General features: G+C 40.2%; 1 protein-coding gene across 3 annotated transcripts in view; it reads left to right on the top strand.

Moving 5' to 3' along the window:
• The window catches only part of ME1 (malic enzyme 1), a 219,431-nt gene that overhangs the window by 152,001 nt on the left and 51,065 nt on the right, over positions 1-16,365 (top strand). The window lies entirely within an intron of this gene.

Here is a 16,365-nt window from a genome sequence, read left to right as displayed (position 1 = left end):
TAGTTATTGTAAACCGCCCAGAGAGCTTCGGCTAGGGGGTGGTATACAAGTTTAATAAATAAATAAATAAATCTACTGGTGCCAAAAGGAAAAAAAATAGTTATAGATGTTTTTAAATTTCCCAAGAGTGAATGAGAAGGAGAAGAAGTAAAGCAGACTTGGACAGACTCCAGGCTGAATCAGGCAGCCTACAAAGTAGGCATGGGTGAGAAATTTGATTCAGTTCATATTTCAAGCCAACTTTATCAAATTTGCGCTTTCTGAAACAATTTGACAACTGAGACAGTCATTCTTCAAAATGTGCATTTATTCAAATTTTGCAGTGCAGTTCGCCAAACAATGTTTATAAAAATGCGTATGTTAAGGGAAAGTCTGCATAAAAATGAATATATGAATGAAAATAACATGCAAAACACATTATATGATGAGAAATTGCTTGCAAAAATGTACATTTGTCACAATTGCCTATAAAATGTGTTTATTAGGACAAATGTGCACTAAAATGCTGGAGAATTTTCATGAGGATTTTTTTCAAAAAATGCAAATTGCTGTAGAAATATGGAGAACTGAATTTAAGGTTGGAAAAATGAGAAACTGAGAGAAGCAATATTGACAGATCTTTCCCTACTACATAGCACTTTGTACTGTGGCGGACTGAATCCCAAAGCACTGAATCGGGGTTCAAACAAAATAATTTGATTGGTGCACACCTCTAATACATTCAGACTTAAAACTATAAGATTAAGAATAAAATACAAGAAAGTTATAAAACAGTTCTGGGTATAGCTTGTTGATGGCACACACACTCTTTTCTGTGTTGGATATCTCTAGTTAAAAGCATACCATGTAAATGGTATACAGCTATATAGCTATGATCACCTCATTATAAATATTAATAAGTTTGGGAAAGGTTTCTGCATGAGACTCTGGAGAATATAGTACTGGACTTGATGGATCAATTATTTGACGTGGTATTAAGCAGCTACATATGGTTAGGAGAGAAAAGATGGGTTATTTTTAGTATAAGGGTTCTAGGACTTAACAAAAAGAGAATCAGATGAATGAAGTCCCTGCATTGAAAACAGTGGAAATAACAGAGGAGAAATATGGTGGACCTTTATTACTGAGATTCTTTAAAGTAATAACAAAGCCCCTCAAAACATGGGTGTCCCCTTTGGTGGTGGGCCAAAACTGGATTCACTGGACTCTCAGTGGACCTGAAGAAATAAAGAGATCACAGCACCAGATGGGAATGTGGACAACAATTATGACTAAGCAGCAGTGAGGATCAGGCGGTCCAGATGTTCTGTGACTCATGTTGCTTCCCACGCTTTGGGGCAGCAGGAATCCAATTATTGGTAGCTGCCTACAGCAGTACTTGCATGGAAAACATTTTTGTTGTTGGCCGACCCATGTTGTCTGTCTGTTCTCAATGCATGTGGGCAGCTATTAAGATATTATAATCAAATTTTGCATCATGGCTCCTGAGATCAAGTAGTTTTTTGTCTGTGTTTGGATACAGTACATCACCATTTTGAATCAATTTGAAACTTTCAAAAAAATTGCACTGATTTTAAACAGTGATTTCAAAACTGCACTTATTTTTTGGTTTCTTAAAATTCTTGAGCAATGCCAGGTACAAGCCTGCTGGTGATTTAATAACTCCCACACTTTTATTTCAAGGAACAATTCACATTAGTAATGTTAAAAGATCTGGATTACATAACCACCACATGACCGCCCCAGGTATTTTTAAAGATTATGTGACATTTTTTCTCCCCAACATTCTCAAATAATAGTAAAATTATAGAGTGCCTTTCATATTCCTGGAATACATTTAACTTTTTTGGCTTGACACTCCCGAGAAGCCATCGTGCTGCAAATTTTTAACAGTCACAGTGAAGTCTTTCAGTTCTTTCCATCTCTTCATTATAAAATATATTTCTGTCTCTTCATTATAGTGTAAGTAATTATTATTATTATTATTATTATTATTATTATTATTATTATTATTATTATTATTATTATTATTATTTATTAAACTTATATACCGCCCGACTAGCCATAGCTCTCTGGGCGGTGAACAACAAAATACAATAAAATGAACAATATAATACAATAACAATAAAGCAATCAAAAATCAATAACAGCAAACATAACAAGAAATAAATTAAATTAAGTTAAAAATGCAAAAGTTAAAATGCTTTGGGAAAGAGGAAGGTTTTAACTTGGCGCCGAAAGGATAACAATGTCGGCGCCAAGCGAACCTCCTCAGGGAGACTGTTCCACAGTTCGGGGGCCACCACTGAGAAGGCCCTAGATCTTGTCACCACCCTCTGGGCCTCTCTATGAGTCGGGACCCGGAGGAGGGTCTTCGTAGCAGAACGTAGTGTACGTGTAAGTAAGTGTTGGAAAGTGCAGGTGTACTGCTCCAGGCTTCATGCTAATTTCATTATTTGGTAGTACCATTTTATTTAATGATGAGGGTTGAAAAGCATAGCAAAATGGAGAAAATAAATGAGGATATTTTGTTCAGAAGTGCTGAAATGGCCTGACAATTGGAGAGCTATGTAAAGGTTTTTTTTGGGGGGGGGGACCTGTCCATATATTAATTTGAAGGCTGCCTTATATAGATATCAATTAAAAGAAAAGTTAAATGTCTTGTGGTTGTTAGCTCCATAGGGAAAGTACTCATACCAATAGTGGATTGTAGCACTAGAATTCAATCTTCTGATTGTTGATACTGTGTGAGATTTATTAACTTCTCTAAGACCTACAAGGATGCAGCACTAATTAGATTGTGCTATTCCCTAAATCATCTTTATAGTATTGTGGATGAATGAACTGGAATATAAATATGTATATAATCTGGTGAATGTATGACCTCTTCCTTTTTCTCCCTTTATATAAAATCATCATCTCTCTCTGCATGTAAAAGTAATATTAAATAGTGTGCATTTATCTATCACATTCTTTGGAATTCTTCAAGGTGGCATATCATCCTGTATTTTAATTCTGATTCCATTCTCTGAGTGCTGTCACTTAAGTAGTCAAAATTAGTATTGTTCACCCTTGGAGGCTGATGGATCCATTTTGTTTCCTGGTGGCTCTGGGGCATTTTCCTGTTGATATGACTCGTACAGTTGTGCCTGGATTGGTGCTATATGCTCTGACCATCCATCTGGCTCTGTCAGCAATCTGGCTGCTGAATTCTGCACCAGCTGCAGTTTCTGAACCATTTTCAAAGGCAGCCCACATATAACACATTGCAGTAATCTAACCGAGATGTAACCAGAGCATAAACAACAGAAGTTAGGCTATCCTTATCCAGATAGGGTCATAGCTGGGCCCCAAACCAAAGCTGCTGCAAGGCACTTCATGCAGTCCTGATCCTCATATGACAGTAGTAGACCCAGAAGTACTTCCAAGCTATACCCCTGCTCCTTCTGAGGAAGTATAACCCCAACCAGAACAGGCAAGGTATAGGAATGGGTGAGAATTTCAATTCAGTTCACATTTCAAGTCTGAATCTACTAAATTCAAACTTTCCTTAATTTGGAGGGTTCTTAGATTTGTTGTGGCCTCTTTTTGTGCTCATCTTTTTAGTGGACTGAGTTGGGTGGGATCTGCCATTTTATATATATTTATGGATGAGCATTTTAGGTTCTTATTTTATTCTTGTTCTTATAAAAAGGTAAAGGTGTCCCCGCACTTATAGTGTGAGTCATTTCCGACTCTTAGGGTGACGTCTTGCAACGTTTACTAGGCAGACCGTATATATGGGGTGGGATTGCCAGTTCCTTCCCTGGCCTTTCTTTACCCCCCAGCATATGCCAGGTACTCATTTTACCGACCACGGATGGATGGAAGGCTGAGTGGACCTCTACCCCTTTTACTGGAAATTCGACTTCCTCCTTCCGTTGGAATCGAACTCCGGCCGTGAGCAGAGCTTCGGCTGTGTTACCGCCGCTTACCATTCTGCTCCACTTGTTCTTATACCTGGTTTTAATGTTTTGCTTTTACGTTGTAAGTTACTTTGAGACACTTTTGTGAAAAAATACTACTACTACTACTGCTACAACAACAACAAATAGTCATAATCATATGGCAACAACTATGTACAAAAGGAAGGTATTGGTATGCATGTGGTAACTCCCAGTATTGGATGGGATATTGGATGGAGTGACTGGAATCCTGAACAGGAAAACTCCACACTGCAACATGTTTTGCACAACCTGCTTATTAGCATTCTTATTGATTTGTTTTTAATGTTTATAAATAACTCTACTGATTGCAACTGTAGTCGAGTATATTGAAAACATCAGCTCAGTATTTTTCAAAAAAAACACAAGTAAAACAATTACCATCAACATATAAAATATGTGACTATAAACATGATTTTCTCTCACAACCACCCTAGATGGTAGGTCAGCCTGCGAAAAAGTGACTTATCCATAACAGAATAATGATTTGAACCCAAGTCTTCCCTGTCCAAATCCAAGTCTATCCACTAAAAACCACACTAGCTCATATACGTTTATCTACTATATAGCCATATATATAATGATGTCTACCAAAGTCACAATGAAAAAGCAGTTTGCATTTGAAGACGTTATACTACTTCTACGATGCTTTTGAAGGACAGGATATAAAAAGAGAATAAAATAAATATGGGCAATAACTATTAAATCCATACTAATTTTCTATTAGTAATTTTTATTTAACCATTGATTAATCTGATCATTGATTTTAAAGGGCAATTTTATAACTGCAGGAAATCTGGCAGATTTATCTTTTTAACAATCTGCCTCAGTGAGACAGAGCAGAAAGATTTGTTAATTCAGCATGCTACAGGTGTTTCCATCATAATGTTACAATTCTTAAGAGATCTCCGTTTAAAACTATTCAACTCAGAATTGCTTCCTTAACAAGGGTGTCAATTTTCATGGTGTTATTCGAAAAAACTGACGAAGAATCCACAGGTTGAAGACAGGAACCCAGAGGTTTTTGGCATGGCAGCTGTTTTGTATATGTGTTTAGAATGCTTTTTAGGGGGAGGGTGTGGAGCAGGTCAATCTGTGGATGAGATGCATAGTCGAGTCCCATGTTAATTTTTTAAAATTAACTAAAAATCAACCCTTGCATTTTTTTTTACTTCAAACCCCCAGAAGGCATACCTCCCATGATGGGGCTATCAAATGGGATGACTACCAGTGCTGTACCTGCCATCATTTGTTTTTTAACTGAGGTGAAAAACTTTGGCAAAAACAGCTTGGAGAAAAAGTGCATTGCAGTACCGGGTTGTCTCAGACAGATTTTTTTTATTTTAACCTCTGGATTCTCTGAATATCACCACAAAAATTGGCACACTTGTTAAGCAAGCATTTCTGAGTCGGCAGTACAATCTGTGTTGTTTTCTGTTGCCAATTGTGCTTATGCAAACTGCCAGAAGTGCATGGGGGGCTTAATTTCAATTTAACATGGTAGAACACTTTGCCATATCACCAGGGCCGGATTAAGCTGAGGAGGGCCCCTAGGCTGATTCTGAGCCGCCCACCGTCCCATCCCATCCCATCCCTCCTGCTTCACCTACCTTTCCACTTTTTTTGCGGCTGCCCGCACAGGTTTGCCATCAATCAAGATGGCGGCCGAGGTTTCCCTAAGGGGCTGAAGCCTCTGCTGCCATCTTGGTTGATGGCAGCAATGGTCGCGTGTAGCACGCATGTGTGCCATCAACCAAGATGGTGGCAGAGGCTTCAGCCCCTTAGGGAAACCTCGGCCGCCATCTTGATTGATGGCAAACTGCAAAAAACATCGGAGAAAAAGGTAAGTGAAGTGGGGGGATGGCGGGCAGTTTGGAAGCTCTTGTCCTGCGATCCGCGGCTCCTGTCCTGCTTCTGCAGATCGCGGGCCCCCAGAGCTCCGGGCCCGTAGACTTCAGCCTACTAAGCCTAATGGATAATCTGGCCCTGCATATCACTATTGTATATAGGCTCCAGAAAGGAAGATTTTTAAAATAAACATAAACTCAAGATGTTTCAAAGGTGCTCAATGATAGACATTTACCCAGAATATAAAGACAGCTGCACAGGCCTGTTTCAGCTTCTTGAGGGTTTCAAGTGACATTATTAGAGGGCAGTAAAAGCAGGCAACCCCTGCAAATTGAGGGAAGGTCCCTTTCCTCTTCTTCCCAATAAATTCTTTTTTCAAAAAAAAATCAACAAATGGACTAGTATCCTCTTCCTCTTTTCCACAAAAATATGAAAAAATCAATCAAATAACTTAAGTATAGGGGAAAAGGGCAACTGGCAGCACTGGAATTCAAATTCATGCTTCTGAAGAGGCTGGAACCTTAATCTGATGCTTTAAAACCACTGAGCTACTTTCTCCCTCAGAGTAGGTGTGATGAATTAGCCCAAATAAGGGTTTCCCTCCCTCCCCTTAGTCAATTTATACACACCCCTTTTCAACCCAGTACTAAATGCGGCTTGCATTAAACATTGCTAAATGCTTATTCAATTAGTAATAAACTAATTACTGTAGTATTACTTTGTATGAGATATTTAAAAGTTTCAGCTTGATGAGGCTTTAAAATGACTTCATTGAAATGGAAAATGGACTGCTTTCAAGTCGATTCCGACTTATGGCGACCCTATGAATAGGGTTTTCATGGTAAGCGATATTCAGAGGGGGGTTACCATTGCCTTCCTCTGAGGCTGAAACTGGCCCAAGGTCACCCAGTGAGCTTCATCGCTCTGTGGGGATTCGAACCCTGGTCTCTCAGGACATAGTCCTGCACCTTAACCACTACACCACACTAGCTCTCATGGTGATTTCATTAGAGGGTAGCAAACTACAGACAGCCCCTTCCTCTTCTTCAATCAGGTTAAAACTGCAATTACCCCCACCCTGCCCTTCTGGGGGTTCACATAAGTGCAATTCACAATGAAAACTTATAAAAATTATACTGTTCAACTTACAAATGTTTTGTTTACAAACCTGCCAGTTTTCATGGAGTTATTCAAAGAACAGAGAGAATCCACAGGTTGAAGTCAAAAATGGCATTTTCTCTCTCCTCTTAGAACTGCAGTTCCATCACCACCACCATTCTGGTGGTCTGTATAAGCACAATTCACAAGGAATCCTCTCAAAAATCATACCGTTCAACTCAGAATTGCTTGCTTAACAAGGGTGCCAGTTTTCATGGTGTTATTCAAAAAGCTGACAGAGAATCCACGGGTTAAAGGCAGAAATCCAGATGTTTTTAGATTTCGCGCGTAATTGGATAATGTGGTTACAGAAAGAGTACTGTTACATAATTAATGGAATTTCTCTTAGCTGTCTCAGATTTAGTGTAAAAAGTAAAGGTAGCTTGGCCTACAAGAGAAATCCATAAATCCATACTAGGGCAATACCATTATTTGGCCATCCAAAACAATTGTGTGCAAGCATTTGTGTTCTCCAGAACTCTTTAATTGGGCTAGTACAAATGTACAATGACTTTCCTCTATCTGTGCAAATACATAAATAACCTGTTACCCAGGTCTATCTTCCTCCACCGTTGGGCAAAACATTCAGCTTCCTTTGTATGTGAACAACAGGAAAAGAGAGATACAAGGTATAGAATCATAGAATAGTAGAATTGGAACGGTCCTATAAGGTCATCAAGTCCAACCCCCTGCTCAATCCAGGAATCCAAATCAAAGCATTCCCGACAGATGGCTTTCCAGCTGCCTCTTGAATGTCAGTGTCGGAGAGCCCACTACCTCTCTAGGTAATTGGTTCCATTGTCGTATGCCTCTAACAGTTAGGAAGTTTTTCCTGATGTTCAGTCGAAATCTGGCTTCCTGCAACTTGAGCCCATTATTCCGTCTCCTGCACTCTGGGACGATTGAGGAGATCCCGGTCCTCCTCTTTGTGACAACCTTTCATATACTTGAAGAGTACTATCGTATCTCCTCTCAGTCTTCTCTTCTCCAGGCTAAACATGCCCAGTTCTTTCAGTCTCTCCTCTGGGCTTTGTTTCCAGTGCCCTGATCATCCTTGTTGCCCTCCTCTGGACCTGTTCCAGTTTGTCTGCATCCTTCTTGAATTGTGGAGACCAGAACTGGACACAGTAGTCAAGATGAGGCCTATCCAGTGCTGAATAGAGGGGGACTAATACTTCACGCGATTTGGAAACTATACTTCTGTTAATGCAGCCTAATATAGCATTTGCCTTTTTCGCAGCCACATCGCATTGTTGGTTCATATTCAGCTTGTGATCAATGACAATCCCAAGATCCTTCTCACATAGAATCATAGAATAGTAGAGATGGAAGGGGCCTATAAGGCCATCAAGTCCAACCCCCTGCTCAATGCAGGAATCCAAATCAAAGCATTCCCGACAGATGGCGGTCCAGCTGCCTCTTGAATGCCTCCAGTGTTGGAGAGCCCACTATCTCTCTAGGTAATTCGTCGTATTGCTGAGCCAAGTATCCCCCATCTTATAACTGTGCATTTGGTTTCTTTTTCCTAGGTGTAGAATTTTCCATTTATCCCTGTTGAATTTAATTCTGTTGTTTTCAGCCCAATGCTCCAGCCTATCAAGGTCCCTTTGAATTTTATTTCTGTCTTCCATGGTGTTTGCTGTGCCCCCAATTTTGTATCATCTACAAATTTGATAAGCATGCTCTGTAGCTCCTTGTCCAAGTGATTAATAAAAATGTTGAAGAGCACTGGGCCAAAGACTGAGCCCTGTGGTACCCCACTCGTTACTTCCACCCAGTTTGAGAAGAAACCATTGATAAGCACTCTTTGAGTACGATTCTGGAGCCAACTGTGGATCTACCTGATAGTTGTTCCATCCAGCCCACATTTAGCTATCTTGCTAATCAGAATATCATAGGGCACTTTGTCCAAAGCTTTGCTGAAGTCGAGATATATTATGTCCACAGCATTCCCACAGTCTATAAGGGAGGTTACTCGATCAAAAAATGAGATCAGATTAGTTTGGCAGGGTTTGTTCTTCATAAATCCATGTTGGCTCCTAGTAATCACTGCACTGTTTTCAAGGTGCTTACAGACTGACTGTTTTATAATCTGTTCCAGAGGTTTTCCAGGGATTGATGCTAGGCTGACTGGTCTGTAGTTCCCTGGTTCCTCCTTTTTGCCCTTTTTGAAGATGGGGACAACATTAGCTTTCCTCCAGTCATCCAGCGCTTTACCAGTCCTCCATGATTTCACAAAGAAAATAGACAGCAATTCTGAGAGTTCTTATGAACGTAAGAACATAAGAAGAGCCTGCTGAATCAGGCCAGTGGCCCATCTAGTCCAGCATCCTGTCCTCACAGTGGCCAACCAGGTGCCTGGGAGAAGCCCGCAAGCAGGACCCGAGTGCAAGAACACTCTCCCCTCCTGAGGCTTCTGGCAACTGGTTTTCAGAAGCGTGCTGCCTTTGACTAGGGTGGCAGAGCACAGCCATCATAGCTAGTAGCCATTGATAGCCGTGTCCTCCATGAATTTGTCTAATCTTCTTTTAAAGCCATCCAAGCTGGTGGCCATTACTGCATCTTGTGGGAGCAAATTCCATAGTTTAACTATGCGCTGAGTAAAGAAGTACTTCCTTTTGTCTGTCCTGAATCTTCCAACATTTGGCTTCTTTGAATGTCCACGAGTTCTAGTATTATGAGAGAGGGAGAAGAACTTTTCTCTATCCACTTTCTCAATGCCATGCATAATTTTATACACTTCTATCATGTCTCCTCTGACCCGCCTTTTCTCTAAACTAAAAAGCCCCAAATGCTGCAACCTTTCCTCGTAAGGGAGTTGCTCCATCCCCTTGATCATTCTGGTTGCCCTCTTCTGAACCTTTTCCAACTCTATAATATCCTTTTTGAGATGAGGCGACCAGAACTGTACACAGTATTCCAAATGCGGCCGTACCATAGATTTATACAACGGCATTATGATACCGGCTGTTTTATTTTCAATACCTTTCCTAATTATCGCTAGCATGGAATTTGCCTTTTTCACAGCTGCTGCACACTGGGTCGACATTTTCATCGTGCTGTCCACTACAACCCCAAGGTCTCTCTCCTGGTCGGTCACCGCCAGTTCAGACCCCATGAGCGTATATGTGAAATTAAGATTTTTTGCTCCAATATGCATAATTTTACACTTGTTTATATTGAATTGCATTTGCCATTTTTCTGCCCATTCACTCAGTTTGGAGAGGTTTTTCTGGAGCTCTTCACAATCCCTTTTTGTTTTAACAACCCTGAACAATTTAGTGTCGTCAGCAAACTTGGCCACTGCTCACTCCTAATCCTCATAAATGAACAAGTTGAAAAGTACAGGTCCCAATACTGATCCTTGAGGGACTCCACTTTCTACAGCCCTCCATTGGAAGAACTGTCCGTTTATTCCTACTCTCTGCTTTCTGCTTCTTAACCAATTCCTTATCCACAAGAGGATCTCTCCTCTTATTCCATGACTGCTAAGCTTCCTCAGAAGTCTTTGGTGAGGTACCTTGTCAAAAGCTTTTTGAAAGTCTAAGTACACTATGTCCACTGGATCACCTCTATCTATATGCTTGTTGACACTCTCAAAGAATTCTAATAGGTTACTGAGACAGGACTTTCCCTTGCAGAAGCCATGCTGCCTCTGCTTCAGTAAAGCTTGTTCTTCTATGTGCTTAGTTAATCTAGCTTTAATAATACTTCCTACCAGTTTTCCAGGGACAGAAGTTAAGCTAACTGGCCTGTAATTTCCGGGATCCCCTCTGGATCCCTTTTTGAAGATTGGTGTTACATTGGCCACTTTCCAGTCCTCAGGCACGGAGGAGGACCCGAGGGACAAGTTACATATTTTAGTTAGCAGATCAGCAATTTCACCTTTGAGTTCTTTGAGAACTCTCGGGTGGATGCCATCCGGGCCCGGTGATTTGTCAGTTTTTATATTGTCCATTAAGCCTAGAACTTCCTCTCTCATTACCACTATTTGTCTCAGTTCCTCAGAATCCCTTCCTGCAAATGTTAGTTCAGGTTCAGGGATCTGCCCTATATCTTCCACTGTGAAGACAGATGCAAAGGATTCATTTAGCTTCTCTGCAATCTCCTTATCGTTCTTTAGTACACCTTTGACTCCCTTCAGCCAGTTCCTTCAATACTCTAGGATGCAGTTCATCAGGCCCTGCCGATTTGAACTTGTTCAAAGTGATTAGGTATTCCCTGACAATTTGTCTATCAATCTCAAGCTCCAATCCTGCCCATGTTTCCCAGGAGAGTCATAGATCCTTTTTTGGGAGAAGACTGAGCCAAAGTAAGAATTGAGCACTTCTGCCTTTTCTTTGTCATCTGTTATCATTTTGCCATCCTCATTGAGTAGTGTGCCACTATTTCTTTTCTCTGTCTTTTACTATGGATGTATTTGAAGAAAGCTTTTCTGTTGCTTTTAGCATCGCTCACTAACCTCAGCTCATTCTCAGCTTTAGCCTTCCTGACTCCATCCCTGAAATTCCATGATACCTTCCTTTACTCTTCCTTTATGGCCTGGCCTTCTTTCCACTTCCTGTATGTGTCCTTTTTTGTTTTCAGGTCATCTCTAAGCTTTTTGTGAAGCCATATTGGCTTCTTCTGTTGTTTCCCCCCTTTTTTCCTTGTTGGAATTGCTTGCCATTGCGCTTTTAGAATTTCCTTTTTTAGAAACTCCCACCCATCTTGGACTCCTTTTCTCATTAGGGTGGCTTGCCATGGAACTGTACTTACAATTGTTCTGAGTTTATTAAAATCAGCTTTCCTGAAGTCCAGGATGCGTGTATGGCTACTCTCAGCTTTTGCTTCTGTTAAAATCAAGAATTCAAGTATGGTGTGGTCACTTTCCCCCAGAGTTCCTGTAACTGCCACTTCATCCACCAAATCATCTCTATTGGTTAGAATCAAGTTCAGGATAGCTGATCCTCTGGTTGCTTCCTCCACTTTCTGTAGGAGAAAATTATCTCCAACACAAGTCAGAAATTTCTTGGAGGGGCCATGTTTGGCAGAATTTGTCTCCCAACAGATATCAAGATAATTGAAGTCCCCCATTACTACTAATCATGCCTCCTCGAAACATTGGCAATTTTCTTTTCAAAAGTTATATTCTCGTCTTCTCCTTGATTGGGTGGTCCAAGCACCACATTCCTTTTATTATTTGCCCCATTAATTTTAATCCAGGTACTCTCAGTGGAGCTACCAAGCTCATCTTCCTATATTTCTGTGCAGGGACGTATATTTTTAACATATAGTGCAACTCCAAGGTAGACCTTGCCTTAATAAGAGTTGAGATTAATTTTACATGGAGCGCTAGGTAAAAAAGGTTAGTAGAAGCTAAATTGGGTAGCTTTACATAGTAGTTAAAGTGAATGTTCCCTCCTGTTAGACAGCTAAATTTGGTATTTTCAAAGTAACAGAAAAAACAAAAGGCAGCTTGTTAGAAGCTGCAGAAAGAGCTTCACCTTTCTTTCTTTTTAACTTTTTTTACCTTTTTTTTACCATCAAGGGCCATCTAGTGGCTAGAGCTGAGGGTACTTGTAGTACAAAACATTTGGAGGACTCCACTTTGGGAAAGACTGGACTAGCCTGATGAAGAGTTCTGGAGAACTCAAAAGCTGTCACACAATTCAGTGACATTTTGGTTGACTAAATAAAGATATTGCCCTAATGTGGATTTCAGATTTAGTACGATATGAAATAGTAGTACAGAGCTTGCAAACATCTGGAAATAAAAGTGGAATATTCCTTTTTAAAAAAAATCAGAATGTTGACATTGGATTCATGATGACATTGGATTCATGATTAAATTGTGTCTGCCATTCTGTTCAAAGAATTTGCCATGTGTTATCCAACTGTAAACTCATTCTTTATGAAATCTTAAGAAGCTACAGTTGGGTGATAAATCACTCAAAGAGAAGCTTTGGATAGGGCAGTGGTGTTTTTTTTTTAATGTGTGGGTGCTAGGAAGCATGCCTCCAAAAGCAGAGCGAAGATACAAACATCTGTATTTGGTGATACACTAAAAGATATCATAGCCACTGAAAAAGAAGTCCTCTTGCCTATGGGAAGCTCATGCCATACTCAACTACTAAGTCTACAAGTTGTTATGGGACTCTTGCTCCATAGGCTAATATAGCGCTGGGAGGGCAAGAATCTATAAGCAGTTTAAGTCAAATGTCAGGCTTTCTCACTCCAGCCCTGCTCAGGCTTTCATAATGGATTGAACTAAAAACGCAACAGGAAGGATAGCATGCATGAGCATGCTAGCTCTGCCCCATCCTTTTCACCCTCTCAATGTTCAAAGGTAACTCTCTGCAGTGGGGAATCCTCATGATTTTTAGAACCCTGATTTTACAGGGTTCTACAACATGCAAAAGCCTCAGTGAGTATAGGAAAGTTCCCCACTGCAGATATTTCCCTTTGAAAACATGGAGGGAGATTGGGACAGGGGACGGAGCTAGTGCACGTGCACTCTTTCACCTCCTCATGTCTTTAGATAAGCCCATCATGAATGCCCAACTAAGGCTCTCTCTTGCTGTTTATGTCAATGTGATTGTTTTCAATGTGGAAAGCAGAAGAGAAGCTACTGGAATTGGAATGTACATTCTGGTCAATGTAGATTGTACACTGGCTTCATCATAAACTGATAAAGATAGTCCTAGTTAGCCGTAGCAGGTCACTGGCTGAGTTCATATGCTATGGAAGTGGTTCTGCCATAAGCATTGTGGGAAAAGAGTATTGTCATTATCCCACCCATCTTCTAAAGAACGGAGGGTGGCAGGTCTCTCTCTTCCCCCCTTCCATTTTATCATCAACAAACCTGTAAGGTAGGTTAGACTAAAAGAGTAAGCCTGCAATTTACATTGCTTGCTGCCACTGCTGAGATGGAATTACCACCAAAATTGCAGCCTGACCACTTACAGCTGCAGAATGGGGGGCAGGCAAACTACAACCTATCCATGTGCCAGCTTAGTTCCCAGGCTGGCTCAGCCCCACCCTTGAAATGCCCCATTTGGTGGTGGTGGGGGAGGTCTGTACTGGTGGGAGGCCAGCTAAGCTGGCAAAAGTGAACGGATGAATGCCTCTGCTCACTCCAACCACCCCCTCCAGCCTGGCATTGTGGGGGATTGGATTGTAGCCTAAGTTGCTCAGGGTAATGTAATAGTTCTCATCATGGCAAGTGAGATTTGAATCTGGATCTCTCCAATCAAATTCAAAGGCTGCAGACATACTAGTTGCTTCAAAAGCAGCCAGACTGTTTTCTCTGGAAGGGACACATTTCCCTTCCCCACTGCTGATCTCAGACCTTTTAGGACTGCCCAGAGCAAAACTTTGGGGTAGTTGCTGTCTCTGCCCAACCTACAGCAAAGTGTTTCCATGGGACACACGCTGGAACATCAATGAGTTGATCTACCAAACCGTTTTGATTTCAGGTTTTTATTTATTTATTTATTTATTAAATTTATTAGTCGCCCATCTGGCTGGTTGTCCAGCCACTCTGGGCGACGTACAAGATAAAAAACAATACATTAAAACGTTAAAATTTAAAACCATAACAGTAAAAACCTAACCCACCCCAAAAGCCTGCCAGGTTCAAGCTGATTTCACAGAGTAGTGCGCTAGAGCTGCATTTCCCCAAGTTTTGGAGTAAAAAGACTAGTGTTGTGTGTCTCCATCTTCAGAAAACGGAGCTGGAGACTCTCTAAAGCCAGCACAACTGCAAGTGTGTCTCTACCCAAACATCCTCTTGTACACTTTCATCATGTATACAATGTAATGTGTGTCATCACGATGTATGTGCAGGCAAGTTGTAAAATCCCCCCATCAAATGTTTTGAGTCAGAAGGATTGTTAGGATATAATGCTGCAGGCATAATCAGACTGTGTAAGTGTTCATGTTTCATAGCTACATAGCTGTTAATTGAGGTGACTGTATATCCTAGGCTTTAATCTCTCATCTTTGATTCCCATCTATATAACTGTAATACATTAGCCTAGATTGTTCCTACACAGAAAAAAATCCCTGTAGATCATTTTAAAAATGTAAATGATTAATACGGACAATTAATTATACTTTTAATCCAATCAGTATAAGCAATAATAGAATTTGTTAATAGTGATTTTCAAATAGATCTAGCTGCATCTAAATTGCTATATCCTGCTTATCACAGGTACAGATTATCACCTAGAGGAAGGTGTAAGAAGTTTTAAAATACAATGTTTTAAAAAGCTATTTAGGGAATTACTTCTTAATCCCATCAGGTACAAGTTGCCTTGTGTCCTGAAGCATGATACTGTCTGATTCATGTTTTCTTTATACAATTAAATGTACAAATATTTCTTAACTTCTTGACCTTTTATAATTCCTTGTGGCAGTGACATTTAGAAGCTTTGTATAACCAGTTTAAAACTGGGTAACTTCTCTGCTCCACCAAATTTTTCCATGTTTGTCTGTTCTCAAGTCATGTATAAATCTCAGCCCAGCCCATAGATCCACAAGTGCTATTCAGTCAAAGAGATGGAACTGTCTGAGCTGTGTTTTCATTTAATTGAAGAGTTGGCAAAGTGTGATTTCTGTGAGCACCGCAGAATGTATGGAATGGCTTGTTAACATCAGGAACAGATCTTCATGACTGATGCATGCACAAGATTTTGCACCTTCCCAGACTACACTTGTGCATACAAAAGGGCAAATTCATGCACAAGAAACTGTTTCCATGTTTGGATAGCTCCTTGCTGGATTTTGGCCATCTAAGTCATCTGTTGTATGTATCATATGCTAAATTTGATTAACACTACCTCATCTTTGCTATTCATTTCACACTTTACAGTACTAGTTTTGTTTCCTTTCTTTCACAGATGTTCGAAGATCTAATTACTAATGTTCAGAATTCTGGTTTGCTATATGACCTGTTTCTTTCAAACATAATACCACTTGATTGAATGCTTTTGTGATGAAATACTGAATTGCCTCCCACATTTCAAATTACAATCAAAGCAGTGATATATTTTTAAGTTGATGTCATTGTTCTTTCTGGGTATGCTATCACATTTCTTTGTATATGTTTTCCCTTGGCTAATCAGTTCAGTCAGCTCATTCAGCTTCATAACTAGCTACCATACCACTGAATTCAGCAGAGAATTTTGCTATACTACCTGGAAGCCAACAAGATTGATTGATAATTAAAATTTCTGTCTACATTTCTGTCTTGCCCTTCCTCCCAAAGAATCCCAGGGCAGCAAACACCAAAGTACAGTGTGAAATAAAACAAAACATATTTAAAACATTTAAAAATAATTAAGCACATATAAAACATTTAAAAACATTAAGAACATCTACAAATGCATAAAAC

Source organism: Rhineura floridana, chromosome 4 (genome assembly GCF_030035675.1).
Source record: "Rhineura floridana isolate rRhiFlo1 chromosome 4, rRhiFlo1.hap2, whole genome shotgun sequence".
NCBI lineage: Eukaryota > Metazoa > Chordata > Lepidosauria > Squamata > Rhineuridae > Rhineura > Rhineura floridana.
Note: the sequence above shows the minus strand (reverse complement) of the source record. Positions and strands in the feature narration are given on the sequence as shown.